Below are 20,744 nucleotides of genomic sequence, written 5' to 3' on the forward strand. Positions count from 1 at the left end.
CAACAATGCATAACCTTTATTTCATTGGGCTTCCCTGGTGGCTCAGATGGTCAAGAATCTGCCTGCAACGCAGGAGATGCAGGTTTGATCCCTGAATTGGGAAGATCCCCTGAAGAAGGGAATGACTGCCCACTCCAGTATTCTCGCCTGGAGAATTCCGAGGACAAAGCAGCCTGCTGGGCCGCAGTCCATGGGGTCACAAAGAGCTGGACACAACTGAGTGACTAACACTTTCCTTTTAATCATAAAAAATTCATGAAAAAACAAATTCAGATACACTCTACACAGTACCTCATCATTCACCTTCAAGATGCAAAAAAAAAAAAAAAAGTAAAGACAAAAATGTAATGTGAACAAGCTTGTAAAAGCCAAAAACTTCTGCACTTTAATCAGTATTATTATCCCAAATTAATTATTTGATTATGATAAAGATTCTATTGTTATGTAAAAAGCTACCATAAGGGTAGGCTGGATGAAGGGTAAACAGAAATCTCTACATTTTTGTGACTCTTCTATAATAAACTTAAAATTAGATCAAAATAAAAAGTTGAAAAATGCTGTCCATGCCCAAATGAAGGTATATGTTTTTGTCTGACATATTAACTACAATCTACTTTTAATAAAGTATTTCAGATTCTCATTTTCATTTGTGCTCTGCCATTTTGGAACAACAATTTTAAAAGATACAGAAATAATTAGAATGGAAAATGTTCCCTTTTCCACTGTAGTTACAATCTTTGTCAGGATAATATATTACTGTGTTTCCACTTTGCTCCCTCATTGATAATGTTGTCATAAACAGAGAACATCTGAAGTCTAACATTTCAAATTCCCTAAATGCTTTATATTTGAAATATTAAAGATTGAGGATTGTGCTTCTTTGACCTTCTCATTATTCAAGATGCTGTTAGGATGACATTTGCATTCCCGTTGATTACATTCAATAAAATCTGACATTTTTAAAGGAGGAGACAATAAAAAAGCAGCTTGCCTATTAATTATGGCTGTTCCCAAATTATATTATGAAACCTCCTTGGTTTTCCAACAATTGTTCTGAACCTGCAGCTTTAACAATATTAAAGACTTGTAGTGAATAGTTTTAATGAGCACTTAATTTTTAAATCTCAGAACTATGGTACGTTTGTTTCTACATGCATTTTAGGCTACTTATTATAAATTATTAAAGTATTGATTCGGTCTGGAGATCATCAGCAGTGTATGCCAGAATGTTTGTGTCACAGAAGTTGCTTAGTCACACAGTTTATATTTAACCAGCTCTCCAAATATTTGTTAGAAAGGACACAAGCAAGTAAAGACAGATAATATTTATAACAAAATCTGTTGGAATAGATCATATTTAGGAAAACACTGAAGTGCTTTGGGTTCATTTTGCATTTCAGATATTCTATACTGGATCGCTGAGTTAATTCCAGTAAGAAGCAATTCAATATCTATTTTTAATATTTTGACTTTACTTTTTAGAGAAGCTGTTTATAGCTACACTGAGGGGAGAGTAATTACTTACATATATCCCTTGCCCCACACATCATTGAACTTGCTTTAATAACCATCTGGATAATCTGTGGGATTATCACTGTTAATGATTTATATTCTTGTGCTTCTGCACTTTTACTTCAGTTGTTTATGGCAGGTCCTAATGGAACAGTTCAGCATTTTGGTTCACATACTTGCCAGTCAAGACCACTGACGCTCCTTGCTTTCTGGAAACACTCCATAGGTACACAGGGGTCAACAAAATACCAGGCTGCCCTCTGGATGCAGGGTTAGCTTGGATCATAAATGTGTCTTCAGCATTTTGTGTTAACACGCTCTCTTGGCAGGCTAAACGGTATCCCATGAGAAAACATGCCAGTTGTACTTCTGGATCACAAGGTTTCCCAAGAGCTATTCTTCCTCACCACTGTTATCCTACCTCACTCAAGAAGTCTCCAACAGCATTAGTAAATCCCTGCCTTTAAGCAAGTTATATAGCAAGTTTTTAATTTTTCTTCATCAGAAAGCATGTTTCACTCTAGTATCAGTTACATATAAAATACTTTTGGTTTATGAAATCTTTCTTAATCCATTAGCAAGAACTGCTAATATCACCAACTTTGAACTGGGTTTTGTTCTGTCTAATGCTCAGCTAAACTATTCTGTGGTATTGCTGCTAAGGTATCCATTTTGTCTGACCAAGTGGCCTGTAGGGACCTTAAACTGACAAGAACTCCATCACGCAAACCAAAACCCTGGGTAACAGTCCACAGAGTCATAAGTAAATGTACATTTCTTAAATGACTTTCCCAATAGCCCTTGTAATAAACAGTCTTCCCCACCTCCCAGGCCTTCTCATTATACACCACTTAGATAAGACCCCTGCAGGAGACTACCAAAACCACATTCCTTTTGGTTTGAATTGACCAATCCAGTCGTAGCCCAGGAACCCAAACACACTTCACTTGTGGACCTAATAAAGGCATGGGCCCCAGGTCTCTCTCTCTCTGCCTGCTCCCTTGCCTACCCTGACCTCACCATGTAACCTCTTGAGGCTCACCCCTTGAGGTGTGGCATGTACTTCCTTTAGGACTTGTAATAAGCTTCTCTATTTCAATTTCTCTTGTCGTTCTTTTGTTGAACCGTGGCTTACTATTGAGTACACTGTGCCTCACTTTGCAAATGTTGTCTTTCAAAGTCATACCATGTTTCCATTATCAAAACATTAACTTGCTGATTTTATGAATGTATCCTATATGTATGAAAGACTGTATTTTAATATGTCCTACAACTGAGGCTAATTCAATCAGTTCATTTTTTCCATTAAAAAAACACAGTTGTGAGTTTGAAGATAATTATTTATATGCCATCTTTTAAGCTCAACTCCAAGTTTATCATAGTGCTCTGGCCTACAGTACCTTCCATTCAATTACAGAATTCAATCTTAGTTTGATGCCTATATATGTGAATAGATTTCTTCTCCTTCTCTTCCTCTTTTTTTTTTTTTTCTGCTTTTGATGACAGCAATTGCCTAAATATTTTTAACTGCAGGTCAAAATCTCTGACAGTTTCATTGAATACTTCTTGATTAGTTTTATTATCTTCATAACTAAAGAGGACACCAGTAAATTCTTAATTAAAGGGGAACAGAATCTTAGTACCTTATACTTTAGTATATAGGAGATAATATATCAATAAAGAATAACAGAATATCATAAATAATAAAAATATGACATCAAAATAGCTCAACTTTATGGTATTTGAGTGATTTTCACTTTCACTTTCGCTCACATTCTCTCATTTCATCATGATAACAAAATTAGGTTTACAAGGGAAAAGTCCTACTATATCCTTTTATAGATTAGAATGAGACAGAATGATTATTTGACTCAACTAAAATCTACCATTTAGTAAGAAACAGAGTCTGTCTTGCATAGGGGTCCTGGTGTTTGTTCTTCCCATCTCCCTGTGTGCACTGGAGAACTATTTTTTGTCTGACAATTCGTTCACCCTCAATTTTTCTTCAGGTGATTCTGCCAGCTGTTTCAGTGAACAGCTCCTATTGCTAACTTCAACAGTTTAGTCATCAGCATCAGCTGCTTCTTCCATATTCAGACAAGTAAATGTAGAAATATAAGGTAAAAGTGTGATAATGATTGAGTTAGCGCACATGGCACCCTCTTACTGGCCACTACCAATTTGTCCATTGGTGACCATGACATAAAAGCAGTGAATCAAAGTCCTTCCTCATCCTTGGTCACAGTGCCACTGGAGAAAGGGTCACTCATTTATGAGTGGCTGCTCTGGGATATGAGAAGTGGAAGTTCTCTTCAGCCATTTTTTCCATCATCAAGCCATTGAACACTGAGAGAAAATAAAGCTGACAGTCATGGAGCACAAGGACAAAAGACAGAAAAACAGGGTGACTGGTATACCAAATTAACCCCTAGTTGCATCATGGACCTTTCTGCTGTTTTATAACTCAAACTTTTTGTGGTTAATTTGAGATTCCTCAGTATGCTAACAATAAATTTACCTTTTGGCTGCAGCTTGTTCCAGTTAGATTACTGAGTCTTTAAACAAAAAGTACCCTGAGTAATCTGCTATGTAAAGAGCAAATTATTAGCTTTTAGAGTATCACTTTTATTTATCTTCCGATGATTTGAAAAAATTTTAGTGACTAATCTTGAGCTAATGATGTACATCCTTTACTTATCAGAATCTAATTACATTTAAGACACTACCTTTTTATACTTTCAAATAAGTATTATTTCACACTTGACAGTATCAAACTTATCACTTGCCTACCCCCTCTGTCATGGGATGGCTATCATAACTTTTATTTTGACACACATTATCAATCCCATACATAGTTTGATTCTGCCAGAGTTGATAGTTTCCTTACACTGCTCAAAGTTCTGCCAATGGGTGACTTTACTATCCCTATTTCCACTTACTGTGATGGGAAGAACAACTGAATTCCATAGAATGATCTGTTACTGATTGATTTGAGGTTGACAGGCATTTTTATTTGCAGCCCTTTAGGTTTCCAGTATCTTTACAGCTGAACTAAAGCAAAGCTACTAGAACAACGAGACTTGGGAGCCCCATCTGCTTATTTAATGAATAGTAGAGCCATAGTCCCTGATTCTCTTCTCTACACGAATCTAAAATATTCTCAGCATTGACAGAAGGGAAAAAAAAAGAAAAAAAAGGATGGGGTGGTTCTATAGCTAAGATGACAGAAGCAGAGATTGTTCTTTTTACAGTTAATTGTGGAATGCACTTGGCCTCCCCAAAATCTTGGTGATAGTGTGAAGTTTAGTTGCTAAGTCAAGTCTGACTCTTGGCGACCCCATGGACTGTGTAGCCCACCAGATTTCTTCATCCATGGGATTTTCCAGGCATGGACACTGGAGTGGATTGCCATTTCCTCCTCCAGTAATCTACAGAATCTGGAGCCAAGTTAATCATAGCCCCATATGTCAGGTCTTTTAGGACACACTGAGGTCTTCAAGGACCTTGAAATGTAAACACATTAGGTTAGGCCCCTCCAGTTTTCCTGGAAACTTGGAGGCTTAAAGAAGGAGCCTGTTCCCGGGCTGTAACCATTTACCTTCTTGGAAGTAGATAACTTCTACTATTCTGTCTTTCATTTTCTTTTTAGAGCACTTATTACAGGTTGGGCTTCTCTGGTGGTTCAGGTGGTAAAGAATCTGCCTGAAATGTGGGAAACCTGGATTCAATCCCTGGGTTGCAAAGGTTCCCTGGAGAAGGAAATGGCTACCCACTCCAGTTTTCTGGCCTGGAGAACTCCATCGACAGAGGAGCCTGGCAGGCTACAGTCCATGGGGTCACAAAGAGTCGGACACGACTGAGTGACTTTCACTTTCACTTTATTACAGGTTAAGATAATCCTATTATTCTTTCATATTAATTAGCTAGACAAATGATTAGCGATGTAATTCTCCTGGGATATCAAGAACCTTTGCAAGCTTGGACTTTTTAAGGAACACTAAAGTATCCATGAGAGCTTCCCAGGTGCCATAGTGGTAAAGAATCTGCTTGCCAATGCAGGAGACATGGGTTCGATTCCCTGGGTGGGGAAGATCTCCTGGAGGATGAAATGGAACCCACTTCAGTATTCTTGCCTGAAAAACCCCATGGACAAAGGAGCCTTGTGGGCTACAGTCCATGGGGTTGCAGAGTTGGACACAACTGATCATGCACATGTACCATGCAATAAATCCAGGAAAGCTTTACCTTCCTACAAAGGGAAAAATCAACTTCCTTGTGGGAGACCAGGAAACAAAAAAGGAAAGAAGGGGATGAAAAAGGGACAAGTGAAAGAAAGGGAGAGAGATAAATACTATCTTGTTCCTGGCTTGCTAGATAAATCTTTAATTAGTCATAAAAATGAGGGTTATGAAAACCTAATTCTAACAGTATGGAATGAAAAAGGAAGCCTGAAGACATGCTCATAATTGCAATGAGGTGGGAATCATGAACTTAGCCAGAAGCTGCTCTGTGATACCCCAAAATTTGATCGATGAATATAAGTTACAGAGACAAAGAAAATCAGCAGAAATTATGTTTTCTCTATTTTTATAAGTCTAGAGATATTTCAAATGTTTATGATTGATTGGATCAGAAATTAATCATGAGTCACTATGTCACAGAAATATTTGCTTATTATTGATGATATAAATATACATGCTTACAATAAAACATTTTAAAACTACTTGCATCTTTCAGTGTAACAAGAAGAGTATTGTACAATTATCTGGTAAGGGAAAAAACATAATATTCAGATTTATTAAGATATGTTTTAAGACAACACTATCTTATTTTTTATTTGACATAGAGAGACTAATATACAGGCAGATAAGTTTTCGATTGAGCTCATGTTTAAAAAAAAAATACATTCATCATAGCCCACCATATTTTTTCAAGGGTTAAAATAAGATAGTGAGTTAGTTTTAATTGGCATTTTTATAGTATTTAAATATAAATTTTAAGACCTATGAATGCATTTTAGCCCTTTTATTTTTATTGTTCTCCTGACTTAACAAATATTTTTGAAAGTGACTAGAACACACAAAGGCTGAACTCTAAATGTAGACTAATATTTTAATAAAAAGTATATTTACTTAAAAGAAAATAAGCTAAATAAAAGCAGATGGTTATTGACTGAATACATTATTATAAAAAGTATTTCTCTTTATCCATGAACATTAATTTTAACATGTATTCTGACTCATATTTGAATATAAGTAGACAATGAAAAAATGCTACTTGGACAATTATCACAAAATAGAAAATATTTATGGCTCAAAATTTAGCAAGGAAGAAGAAAAAATCCAAATAAAAACAGGTTGATCAAGGAACTTTTTATAAAAACCACAATGAAATGTGACAAGAACTATATTCTACTGCTACTCAAGTAACAAGAATCAGATTCTAATAATATTTGTAATGGGGTCAGAGTTGTGGCTCAGGGCTGGGTTCTACATCAACAGGGTGAAGTTGTTTAAGGCTTCCCTGAGAGTAGCTGCTGTGGGTTAACAACAGAGATACTAAAGTGAAGAGCAGTATTGAGGACATGAATTCTGGTCCTGCCAGATTGCAGAATCCTTGTTATAACCTCCTTAACTCCTTTAAAAACCAATTAATAGAAAATCCTTACTATAGAAGGATTTCCTAGAACACACTCTACTAGATTTTAACAAAGCTTAAAATAGGGATTAATAAGGTATTATGAAAGTTAAGCCTTTTGGAGAATGAGTTCTGAGCAGTTTGGGGAATACCTGGAACTTTACACAGATTCACATTAAAAAGTATAAATCTATGAGTACACAAATTCAAAGTGATTAGCTAGCCATCTGAATAAGAATCAAGATGCTCAAAAGAAAACAGAATCCAAAGTCTCTACAATGGCCAGTGTTCAATACAAATAAGCATATATAGAAAGAAAATTTGATCCACAGTCAACTACATATAAGTAGTTAATAGAAAATGAAGATGATATGACCCCAAAGTTGAACTTACTAGACAACAGACAGCCACATATTCTCAATTTTTTCTTTCCTCATTTTAAAATCTATAGTCAATTATTATAATCCTCCCTTGTACATTACCTTAAATCCCTTGCCCTTCTTGGCTTCGTCAAGAAACCTCTGCCATTTGTCTTGCTTTGTTTTAATGCAATTGGCACTTACCCCAAGCCTGTTTCCACGAAACAATATGACTGGAGAAAAATACAGAACTGTGATTATTACGTCCATGAGACTACTGAAGCTGCTAACAACATTACATTTCTCTGGTCAGTCACTTTCCTCCTTTTCTGGATGACTACTTCTTACCTTCCCTCTCTTCAGGCATTCAACTCTTATTCTTCACTTTATTATTTTAACCAATACAATAAAAATAGAGGAGAACACCCATACCCTTTCACATCACATTTACTTATGAACTGATAACTGCTTTTAAGCACTTGTACTCTGTCTCCTTCAGTAACTAAGGCTGCAGGGCCATTGCACTGGGTGAGTGCCTCCACCTAAGAACCAGATCCCATTCAGTCAACCTACTTAAGAACAAAATTTCAGAATTCTCTCACATAATCATGGTTTCTCTGTCCATTAGGTTTTCTCATCAGTTCTGAATCACACTCTACTCTGTCTTGATAAGCACCCCCATTACTTCATGTCTCCTCCAGCAACTACTCCATTCTTCTGTTCTCCTTTACAGGAAAATTCTCAAGATAATTACATGTGCTCACTGTATTCAAATTCTTTTTTATTCTCTCATAAACCTCCCTTTATGAGGCTTTTACTGGCATCAAAACATAGATTCTGTTAATGAGTGCTTGCCAAAGACTTCTAAATGCCAAATCTAAAGATGACTTCTCATTCTTCATCTTGTTTGAACCATCACCAGTATTTGAAACAGGAATATACTGCCAGTGTTCCTTGGACACTGAAGCACTGCTTTCACTTGATTTCTAAGAGACAATATGCTCTGGTTGTCCTCCTTCTACTGTCTTCCCCTTTAATGGTGGAAAATCCCAGGGCTCCCTATTTGAATATCTCCTCCATTGAACATGCTCTCCCTTTTCTATACCATCCAGACCCTGGCTTAAATGCTTGTATGTTGATATTTATACTTGTGGTGAACAATCTCCTTGAAAACTCCATTTGGGAGTCTACTAAGCCTCTCTAATATAATTCAAAGCTGGAAATCACCTCTCACTCCTACAATTTGCCCCACCTGCAATCTCCCCTAATGCTACAATGTTAACTCTACCTAAAGCCAAAAACTGTGGTGATGTTCTGGTCGACCCTTTCATCTCCCTGATCTAATCTGTCAGCAAATAAAATGATTCTGCTTTCAAAATATTTGTGCCAGAATTCACAAATTTCTCATCACCTCCACTGCTACAACAAGGCTTAAGCCTCAATGCTTCACTTAATTATTGCTTTATCTCTTAAGTAACTATGCTGTCTCTAAGCTTGATACATCTTCCTTTTGAAATCAACAGAGTAACAGCCACGATGAGCCTATATAACACAGACCCTGCTTAAGCCCTGTTCAAAACCCTCTATTTCTCTCCACTTCACTCAGAGTAAAACCCAGCGGCCTTACAATGACCTTCCCAGCAGCAGAGGGTTACCTCTCTGACTTAGTACTCCACTACTCTCACTCACTAATGGTCCACTCCAGCAATTCTGCCTTTCTTGGGGTTCTCTGGATGGTCCAGACACACTCCCATTCAGGGTTTCTGCCCCTGCTGTTTTCTCAGACTGGTACCTGATATTCTCCTTCCCCCCGCCCCCGCCTTTTAATGCTGGTATAGATAACACCTCTTTGGTGAGTAATTTTATTAAAACTTTGTGCATCTTTACCCTTTCACTCCTTATTTTTACTTCTCTACTAGCAATTATCACCTCCTGATAAACCACTGTTGTCCCTACATATCAGTGGGGTATTGGTTCCAGGACCCAACAGAAATTCCAAAATCAACAAATGCTCAAGTCCCAGGGTTGTCCTATCATATCCTTTAGGATCCAAATCTACAGATTCATCAAACCACCAATCAGAAAGTTAGTGCAAAATCTGGCTGGCTGAATCTGTGGTTGAGGAACCTGAGGTTATAGAAGGCTGACGAGATACAATTTATTTTCTTATCTCTATCAAAAATACACATGTTATAAACAAGGTTGTTTTTCTCATTATTCTTTGCTGCATTCCACATTTTTCAGTTCCTGGCATATTGCAGGTGCTCAATATTTATTTTTATAATACATGTTCTGAAAGTTGTATTTCTCTTACATGTGATGTTTTTGAAAAATTTTTTTAAAGGGTTTGTTTTCCTTTTTCTGGGGTAATGTTTTCCTCTGAGGTTTGCTTATTACTTCTAAAAACTTTACCATAACAGTTCATGAAAAATTATTAATTTTCCTGAATTTTTCTCTGGGTGGGAGACAGGAGGAGGGCCCCACAGCAGCCAACAGTAAGAGTCAAAGTACATCTTTTCTTTCCAGGGGACCATTTCATCTTAGGTTTCAGCAGTTCCTCCTTCAAGGTTGAGTAGATCACCCAGAATGAGAGCTGAGCTATTCAAATCAATGTCTTATAACTCAGAGGTTATCTTTCTGAAATCACTTGCCACTTCAACCCTTTTCTCCCTCATTCTCCATTTTTAGACTGTATCTGGTCTAAATTTCATCACATAAACAGCTTATTTTATAGAAATTAAGAAAATATCTATTACATTGTTCATTCGACTCTATACTACCTGTTTTCCTGAAATCCCATCTATATTTAACCCTTCTTCTCTCATACACTTGAAAAGGTTTATCTGAGAGTCCATCACTAGAGTGTGGTTTTCAACAGGGACAGAAACAATTTTGCCCTTAAGGGAAAACTGGCAGTATTTGGAGACATTTTTGGTTGTCACATCTGGTATGTTCTGCTGTTATTTAGTGGTTTCAGGTTAGGGACGTTGCTAGACATCTTTCTGTAAGTGAAATGGCCTTCCACAACAAAGAATTTCTGGCCCCAATGTCCACAGTGTCATGCTTTAAAAAAAACTGTGTTCAGTAAGCATCTAAAAAAATGAAAACCATCCAAAGTAATTTTAGTGATAATCCATTTTTAAAACATATGATATATGTCACTTAATAATTAAAGAAGAATTCACTGAGCTAAAAAGTTTCTGTCTATAATGTTATAATGTTCTAAGTCAAATACTTTGAAAAAAACAGTACAAGTTATAATAGAGAAGTTCAATAAAATCATGCTCTTGGCAGGAATTCTATTTTAGTTCAGAGTCATTCATGTGATTTGTTAGATAAGAACTGTTTTAAAGCAATGAATTACAATTGCTCAAATATATTCATTTTATCATAAAGTATCTTCAACTGAACACTGTGCCCTTTTAAAACTTTTTAGATTCAGGCATTCTAATTCCTAAAATATCATTAACTTGAAGCAGGTCAGACCATAAATACCTACATAACTGGCCTACATATTTTTCATTCATGAACAATAAGCTGCAATTCTCTTGTTATGGGTTTTTGAAAGGACTTTTTCAGGACCCACAACTTAGCTATAATATTGAATCCTTCCTTTTATGAAACACTAGATTAAAAAAAAATATGTTTATATATTCCCCTTCCAATCACTTTTCATATCCTTTTCTCGCACAGCACTTTAATCCTATTCCTTTTGTAGCTTGCATGGGTAAACAGGAGAGAATGAATCACAATGACCGGCACTAGTTTAGCCCTCCCGTCTGAGGACTAACATATTGGCATCGATTTACTTATTCTATGTGTTCCTCTTCTACTCTACTCCAATTCTGTTCCCCTATTCAGATTCTTTATTGCCTACAAAATATCTTGTTTAGTATTCTTTGTTTTGGATATTACAGGATAAGGTAACATGCCATATGCAATCATTTATTATTTATTTCTTTTTCTACTTAAATTTATTATTCCAAAATTTATGTTTTGTAATTTCCACATTTCCAGCATAATAATAATGATGATGATATTTTAGGCAGCATTTCTGTGCCAGACAATGCCTTTATATGCCTTCCATAAACTGCCTATTTTACTTACTATGAGATAGATATAATGAACAGTCCTCTATGCATAATTTGAGATAAACATATGAAAAAACTGAGAATATTGTCTTACTCTGCCCATTTTTAGGCAGTCAATGGCTAAACTGGATTTTTGAGCCCACATCTAGTTGGACTCAGTATACTTTATATAAATATAAGTACCTAATTTTTCTCCCAGCATTAAAAAATCAGAGAATCCAAAAATGGATTCAGTATAGAGAAGATATGCTTACTAAAAATCATGTATTTTTCTCTCTTTTATTTTAACAAAATATTATTAGGTGCTAAAAAAAATGCACCTTGCTTATCATCCCTGTAAGAGTTCAAATATACCCTATAATAACCCTTAGTTCCACTGGTAAATACATCATGAGATGACCTATATAAAAGATCCCCATATTTCTGAAAATAACCAGTTATGAGTATTGGTTTCTCTATTTCTTCTTGTGGATTTAGAGTCCAAGTCACTACAGATCAATGGAACAGAAGAGAAAGCACAGAAATAAACTCACAGATATATCGTCAATTAATCTATGACAAAGGAAGCAAGAATATACAATGGAGAAAAGACAGTTTCTTCAGTAACTGGTTGCTGGGAAACTAGATAGCTTCATATAAAGCAATGAAAGTATAACATTCTCTAGCACTGGAAACAAAAATGAATTCAAAATGTACTATAAACCCAAATGTAAAACTGTACATACAAAATTCTTAAAGGAAAACATAGGCAGAACACTCTTTCACATAACTGTAGCACTATCTTTTGGCTCCACCTCCTAGATTAACAACATTTTAAAAATAAACAAATAGGACCTAATTAAATTTAAATTCGAAAGGTTTTGCACAGCAAAGGAAACCATAAACAAAATAAAAAGCCCACAGAATAGGAGAAAATATTTGCAAAAGCTGTGATTGATGAGATTAATCTCCAGAATATACAAACTGCTTATACAGCTCAACAAAAAAAGAAAAAACTAACCCAATCAAAAAATGGTCAGAAGTTCTAAATAAACATTTTTTTTCAAAGAAGACACACAAATGATCAAAGACACATGAAAAGAGATCCATTATCACTAATTATTAGAGAAATGCAAATCAAAACTACAATGAGGTATCACTTTACACCAGTTCAGAATGGCCATCATCAAAAAAATCTACAAATAATAAATGCTAGAGAGGTGTGGAGAGAAGGCAACCAACCTATACTGTTAGTGGAAATGTAAACTGGTATAGCCACTATGGAGAATGGTATGGAGGTTCCTTAAAAAACAAAAAATAGTTACCTTATGGTCCAGCAATCGATCCTAGGTATATATACAGAGAAAACCATACTTCAGAAAGATATGCACCCAATGTTCATTACAACAGCCAGGATTTGGAAGCAACCTAAATGTCCATCGACAGATGAATGGATAAAGATATGGTACATACACACAATGGAATATTACTCAGCCATAAAAAGGATGAAAAAATGCCATTTGCAGCAACACAGATGGACCTAGAGATTATCATAGTAAGTGAAGGGGATTTAAGTCAGACAGAGAAAGAAAAATATCATATGATAACACGAACATGTGAAATCTAAAAAAAAATGATACAAATAAACATTTATGAAACAGACTCAGAGACTTTGGGAAAAAAAATAAAACAGGCTTTCAAAGGCGAAAAGTAGAACAGAGGGATAAATTAGGACGCTGGCATTAACATATGCATACAATTATATATAAAATAGATAATCTACACTACTATATATAAAATAGATAACCACAAGGACCTACTGTATAGCAGAGGACATTCAAATCTCTGTAACAACCTATATGGGAAAACATCTGAAAAAGAATGGATATATGCATGTGTATAGCTGAACCTCTTTGCTATATACCTGAAACTAACACAACAGTGTAAATCAACTATACTCCAGGATTAAATAAAACGTTTTAAAAAGCAAACATAAATCTAAAACAAAAAATAATAGTTTTTTCTTGAGATGATATTGACCAAAGCAGGGAATCTATATATAGCATGAATCCCTTCTATGAAAAAAGGCAGTGGAAGAGAAATCAAAAGTATTAAGACTAAAATGTCACTATTATTCCTGATAAAGTTAGATTAAGAAGGTGATATTTTTCTCCAAGCAAGTAAGTTTACTAATGCTCCTCCACAATGCTGTAACCTGAGTCCACAAGATAGATCTTATGCTCTGTAAATAATGTATTCATAGTTTATATATATATGTGTGTGTATGTATGTGTGCATGCATATATGTGAAATTCCTGTATGTACTGAACAGTAACAGAAATGCCCTGCAAAATGGCCTTCCTCTCCCACTGATTTTAAATAAGTAGTAACTGTACAGGCCTCCCAGGTGGCCCTAGTGATAAAGAACCTGCCTGCCAATGCAGGAGGTGAAAAGAGATACTGGTGTAATCCCTGGATCAGAAAGATCCCCTGGAGGAGGGCATGGCAACTCACTCCAGTGTTCCTGCCTGGGGAAACGCTTGGACAGAGGAGCCTGGGGGGCTACAGTCCATAGGGTTGCAAAGAGTTGGACGTGACTGAAGCAACTTAGCACATACGGACACACATAGTAACTGTGCATGCCTCTGGATACAGAAATAATAAAAATTAGCTACATAAAAATAATATAAAATAATACAATTTGTTAATAAAATTACAAATTTTATAAGTCAGCTTAAAAATGTCTCTTGTATCTACTTCCTGCAATATGATCTATGCTTTGAAAATATTAGAATGATTAGGAGTTAAGTACTTGTACTAGACAAGCTTACATTTATGAGGTGACCATACAGCTGAATCTCTAAAAATAAAACATACAGGATGTGTTAAATAATACAATGAGTTATACCTTAAAACATAAGAGACTATGGAGAAAAAGGTAAGGCTACTTCTATCTGTGAAGCCTCAATGAAAAGTTAGGTAATGAATGGATTTTTGTGTACCCAGTACCAGATTCACAGATAGAGAGATGACCAATGGCAGTCCAGGTATAGGGGGAAACTGGGATAGTTTCTGGGATCAGTAAATACAGTGTCGCTGTGGGACACGTTTAGTCATCAAAGGGTATGAATGGAAGGTATCTCACTTTCCAACTGTATTCAGATTACTTCCTTTCATTATCTCTTCTCTCTAGCTTTACCAATTTACATGTGTTCCTCAAAAATCCCATGCTATTTTGTCTCTTCAAGATTTCTGCATTAATTTTCTCTCTGAGTATTCTGAATTTTTTAGAAGTAGCTTTAGTACCATTCCCATCCTCAGAAATCCTAGAAGACAATAAAATAAAACTTGGGGGAAATACTATGACAACTAATCTTTTATGTATTTAGAAAAATCATTTCATGTAACAATTTATTCAATCATTATAACTGTCCATAGAGCTGGCATTTATTTTCTGCACATTTAGAAATATATAACTGCTCTATCTTTGTATGATGATACAGATGATAACCAGACATACTGTGGTGGTCATTTTATAATGTATAGAAATACTGAATCACTCTGTTGTATACCTAGAACTGATAATGTTGTAGGTCAATTTAAAAAATATGTAGATACTGCAAGGAAATGAATTAAAATGGTAATGACTGTTATCTCTATGGGGTGAGGATAATGGGTGATTATTAATTTTACTTTATGTTTTTATGTATTTCTAGGTGACTGCAATGAATACATACTACCTGCAAAAGCAGAAAGAGAATAAATGCCATTAAAAAAGGGAATAAGAGAAACATAAAACTGAGACTCAAAATTAAATGCAAATTACTTCATAAAGTAACTGATAAATTATAGGGGTCATGTTAAACTCTAAACCTCATCTCCCAGGAGGAAAAAAAATAAAAAATAAACTTCCATTAAAACAAAACTCCAACAGAACATTGGCATTTGGCCAAGGTACTTGCTTCTTTTTAATCTCTTGCTGTTATTAACTCACCAACATTCAAATAGAAAGTCAAGCTATTTCAAATTCAATATCCGAACACCTTTGCATATATTGGGGGAAACTGTGGATGCAAGCCAATTGAATTATAAATTTATTATTCTGAAAAAGAACTGTCTTAATCCCCACATTTAAGATTGGCTGAAATGAACATTACACTTTGAAAATATATGGCTCGGCAGTATTTTCATACCCAATGCCAAGAACAGTACATATTTGATGACATTAGACTTGCTACAATTTTAAAACTAGAAACATCACTATATCTAAATCTTTCATAATTTTTATTCTATAAATGCTAAACATACACATTGTGTGTGTGTTAATAGCTTTTGTGTATTAGTTGCTTAGTTGTATCTTACTCTTTGCAACCCCATAGACTGTAGCCCACCAGGCCACTCTGTCCATGGGATTCTCCAGGCAAGAACACTGGAGTGGGTTGCCATTTCCTTCTCCAAAAGGAACTATAGAAAGAAAGAAAATGAAGTCGCTCAGTCATGTTCAACTCTTTGCGACCCCATGGACTTCAGCCTACCAGGCTCCCCCATCCATGGAACTTTCCAGGCAAGGGTACTGGAGTGGGTTGCCATTTCCTTCTCCAGCTTAGTCGTGTCCAATTCTTTGTGACCCCATGGACTGTAGCCTGTCAGGCTCCTCTGTCCATGGGATTTTCCAGGCAAGAATCCTGGAGTGGGTTGTGACTCCCTTCTCCAGGGGGGTCTTCCTAACCCATGGACCAAACTCCCATCTCTGCATTGCAGGCAGATTCTTTACCATCTGAGCCACCAGGGAAGCCCATAACTCATATTTAAAATGTGTTGTAATTACCATCACTAAGTGGTATTTTTATTTAAAGTTGATCTGTTTTTTCTAACCACAAATAGCCACCATTCATTATTGATTTTGCATGTGGAAGACAAATTAAACCTATTTTTGATTTTAAATAAATTCAAGAGGAATATAATATGTTCTTTAATCATTCATTATGCTTGTATTGATATACTGTACTTCAAATTCTTTTTGGAAGCAGATGATGTGTAAATTCATACATAAGTAAACAATGTCATGAAAATCTAGTAGAACCACTGTTAATTGAAAGCTAATTTTGTAAAAAAATAAAACGTCTGCTAAGTTTTAATAGTGTTAACAAATTATTCCTTCAACCAATATTGGTTGTTCTAGTATGTGCCAAGCACCATTCCAGGACAGTTTTTCCTAGACCTTGGATACAAATCAAGATGGGAGATAAATCTTGATGTTCTCAGATTAGTTCTCAAGGCAATTTCAAATCTGTAAGGACAAGGATCACCAGAAGAAATGTCCTTGCTGTACTGAGAGTGGGCCAGATAACAGACAGCATCATTGTCTAATCTGGTGTATATCAAAGAGGGGGGTCTACTGGTAATGCTGAGTTTTGAGTTGGAAGAGCTTCACTATAAATAATGTTTTCTTTGTAGAGATGAGACATACAAGAATCTTACCAAGAGCTAAATGGGTTAAAGCAAAAATATCAAATTATAAGGACAGAAAAGTTTCATTCCTCATGAGTATAAATTCATCTAGCTGAATAAATGCCATATGCCAGAAGTTTTGCTAAACGAGTTGTTTCTGACAAGACCCTGCCATGATCTATTGTCAAAACTCCCTGGCCTTATGGTAATGGGTACCTTGGCTGTCCTTGAACAGGAGATTTAGAAGGAAGACATTTAAGTGGGACTATATTTTCCCAAAGACACACGGTGTCCAGGTTGTCATAGAGCAAGTGAGCAGAAATGTTCTCAAAGCTCATTGACAGGTAGAAATATGATACATTTACTTGAGACTGCTATGGATCTGTGTGGACAGAGATCTTACTTTACATAGGAGGAGAGACTTAACTAGCAAAATAATTTAAAATCTCACAAGTGATCAGAGTATCATTCTAGAAAATAACAAGTTTTGAGTCATAGAGAGTTCTACAGGCTGTGATGGATCTGGATTAAACAGTTTTGGTAGACAGAGATGAGGCATTCAGTAGATATTTTCACAGGTATAGACAACAAGTATGTGATAAGAGTGTTTGATAAAATTCTCATTACAGCCTAAATATTAAAAGCCAAAATCTGTTTAGAAATGGAATTTTGATATATTTTAACTACTATGTAACTACTTAAAAATTATTTAAGAATATTTTGGCAAAAAATGTAATTACAACTAATTATTATGTAATTATCAGTAAAATCAATCAGGAGTAAAATATTTAAATGTTATATATATTACATAAATAAATGTATACAAAATATACACATATACAATCTGTAATGTTAAATGCTAAAATTTAAAATCAATATCTCTGGGTGTGTGAAGTTATAAACATTTGGTTTTATATTATATTTTACACTATATTTTAAATTTACCTACTCTTAACTGTTACTGATTATTCATAAAATGTCAGTAAATCAATGATTTATTTCTTACAACAGGCAGAATTCTGTCTTTACAAGGCTTTTTTCTCTCTGTATCTAGTAAATGTCCTAGAAATAAACTGCTTTGTATTTAGTATTTAAATGCTAAACAACTTCAGCCACCCAGTATAGACTTACCATGGAAAACAGCCTGCATGGAGTAATATACTTTTTTTTTCAGCAAAGAGACAATTTTTAAGAGTGAAATTTTTATCCTAAACCTTGATATAATCGACAGCCATCTGCAGTTCTCAGGTCAGCAATATCACCTTCCCCTAGGAACTTGCTAGAAAAACAAATTCCCAAACCCAACTCTGATATTGAGTCAAAAACAGTAAGTGTGGAGCCCAGCAATCTGTGTTTTAACAAACAGTGCAAGAGACTCTAAGCTATGTCAAAGTTTAAGAACCATAATCTGCACTACAATATAGAAATAAAAGTTTCAGCAGCTTCTACCTGTCTAAATTCACGGAAGGAAAATTCAATATAGTTAACTTAGGTCAGATGCTCTTTGAGTGCTAAGGTCTAAACTTTTTTTCTTCTTTCTCCAAATGCATGCCAAATTAAATAAGATAAATTGCTATTCTACTAAATAATTTGTCAGAGAGATTATGAATTTTAAAAACTTTTTCTTTTTTTAAAGCTCTCAGCATCAGGGGCTTTACTCAACTAACCAAAATCAACCACCAGGAACCAACCACCATCACTTTAGCAGAGCATGTAAGGCACTGTTTAATCAGGAAGCATAGGCAGAAATAGAACAAGAAATCAAATACCCAGAAGACTGTCATAGAAGAATCAGAGTACTTAAAATTATGATTAACTCAAACAATTCTCACACTAACTTGTCACACATGAAAATATAAAATATCTTTTGAGCCATTCCAGACAGACTGTGGGTGAGGGTATCAACAAAAGACACACCAACAAGGTAAAGGGGAAGCTCAACAACATTTAGGATAAATAACTGAGCCTTTTTCCTCAGAAAAAATAGCCCACCCCACACCAAAAAAACAAACAAACAAGAAACAGTAGGAATGAATTCCAAAGGAGTGCTGTTGCTCAACACTTAGTACACATTTACACTGGGAGAATGGCTGGTGATATTCTTGACTTTTTTTTTTTTTCTTCTTTTTTAACGCAAAAGGTAAAGAACTTTGTTCTTTCAACACCCAAACCAGAGCAGAGAGGCAGAAGTAAACTACAAACGTGGATGGAGTGAGTATATCCACAGTACATGGAGATGGGGTGGAAGGAGGTTTTTTTTGCTGTTGGCAGGAGAGCTAAGCCGTCTTAAGGAACATTCTAGGCTTCTCAGTTTGCCATGAAGGAGTATCGCAAAATACAAGGCCCACCACCTCCCCCTTCTCGTCTTCAACCTACCTTACTGAGAAGCTGTGTGTGTGTCGGCCAGGGGACAGATTTACAGAGCTCTGTGAGTGTCTCTTCTCATCTTGCTGGGTTTGGTCAGGTGCGGGAGCCCAGGTGTTTTTGCTGATGGACTCCAACCAGAATCCCCGGCGTCTTTTAAATTCTTTTCACCTGACTTTCTGTTCTTCTGGGGCGAGGCAAACAGATTGAAGTTTCGCTCTCCCTTATGATGGGGCTGCGTGTCGCACACTGTTTCAAAAGGTGACACTTCTCACTCCTAAAAGTCCACCCACCTCCACAAGGAGGACTCGGCTGGCGCCTCCACGGTAGAGCCTGCAGCAGCGCTCATCAGCGCCGGTCCTGACTCATCCCTGCTCCCCGGCTGTACACCGGAGGCTGAATCCTGCAATCTCTCGGGACTCCAGCGATGTCACTATCACCACGTTCACACATCCAATCTGGTCTCCCCTGACATACTTAAGACAAACCCGTGGAGGCCAGGCCTCTGCCCCAGAATTCTCCATCTGCCAGGTTTTTATAAACTGAGCATCAGGAGGTATGGACTCCTCTTCTCCCAGGGTGACATCTTCAACAAAGGACGCAGAGGGGACAGTGATGTTTGGGCTCTCAAAGTCATATAACTGCTGCTCCTAGCTTCCAATTGGTCGTGTCCAGGAAGAAGGTGCAGCCAGACCAGTTGAGCTGGAAGCTCGGCAAAAACTGGGTCTCAGAGGTGAGCACGTCCTGGTCCGCCGTGCCTGCTGCGGGCCAGCCTGGAGACCTGGCTCCTTTGAGGTAGGCCCCTCCTTCTCACCACCTTGCGCCAGTAAACTTGCCCAGCCGCAGGCTCTCTAGTTCTTGGCTTCCCTGCAACCCGCCCCCAACACCCCAGTACCTCTGCCTCCGCTGACTCCGCCTCCTCCCCCACCACGCCCACTGGAGGTAGGAGAGCATGAGCGAAAGCATTCAAACAAATGAAAGTGTTCCTGTGGAACAGGTAAATCCAAGAGGCCAAATGAAACATCAGAACTACAGGGAAATGCGCAGAGAGAACATCTCAGGTGGTCAGTGGCTCAGTCGTGTCTGAATACCGTGTATAAAATGCAAACTTCCAGAGATCTGATAAGGCCATCTTCTACAAAGGTGTGGATGATTTCTGAATTACAAATAGGAACAATGCCAGCATTCTGTGAAGGCCCTTCCAGTTAAATTCACCTGAAATCCTTTTTTGGAAATTGGCAGAAGCAAGTAATGAATAAATAAATAAAATTTAAATACCAAGTTAAATCAGGTCAACAGAAAAGCCAGAAACTAAAGCCAGCAAGTGGCAAAATATGTATAAAAGTCAGAA

The 20,744-nt window shown here is 36.5% G+C and overlaps 1 pseudogene; it reads right to left on the reverse strand.

Moving 5' to 3' along the window:
- Nucleotides 1–18,232: 18,232 nt before the first annotated feature.
- Nucleotides 18,233–20,525, reverse strand: LOC133246747 (protein ILRUN-like; annotated as a pseudogene).
- Nucleotides 20,526–20,744: the final 219 nt, after the last annotated feature.

This window comes from Bos javanicus, chromosome 4 (genome assembly GCF_032452875.1).
Source record: "Bos javanicus breed banteng chromosome 4, ARS-OSU_banteng_1.0, whole genome shotgun sequence".
NCBI classification, from domain to species: domain Eukaryota; kingdom Metazoa; phylum Chordata; class Mammalia; order Artiodactyla; family Bovidae; genus Bos; species Bos javanicus.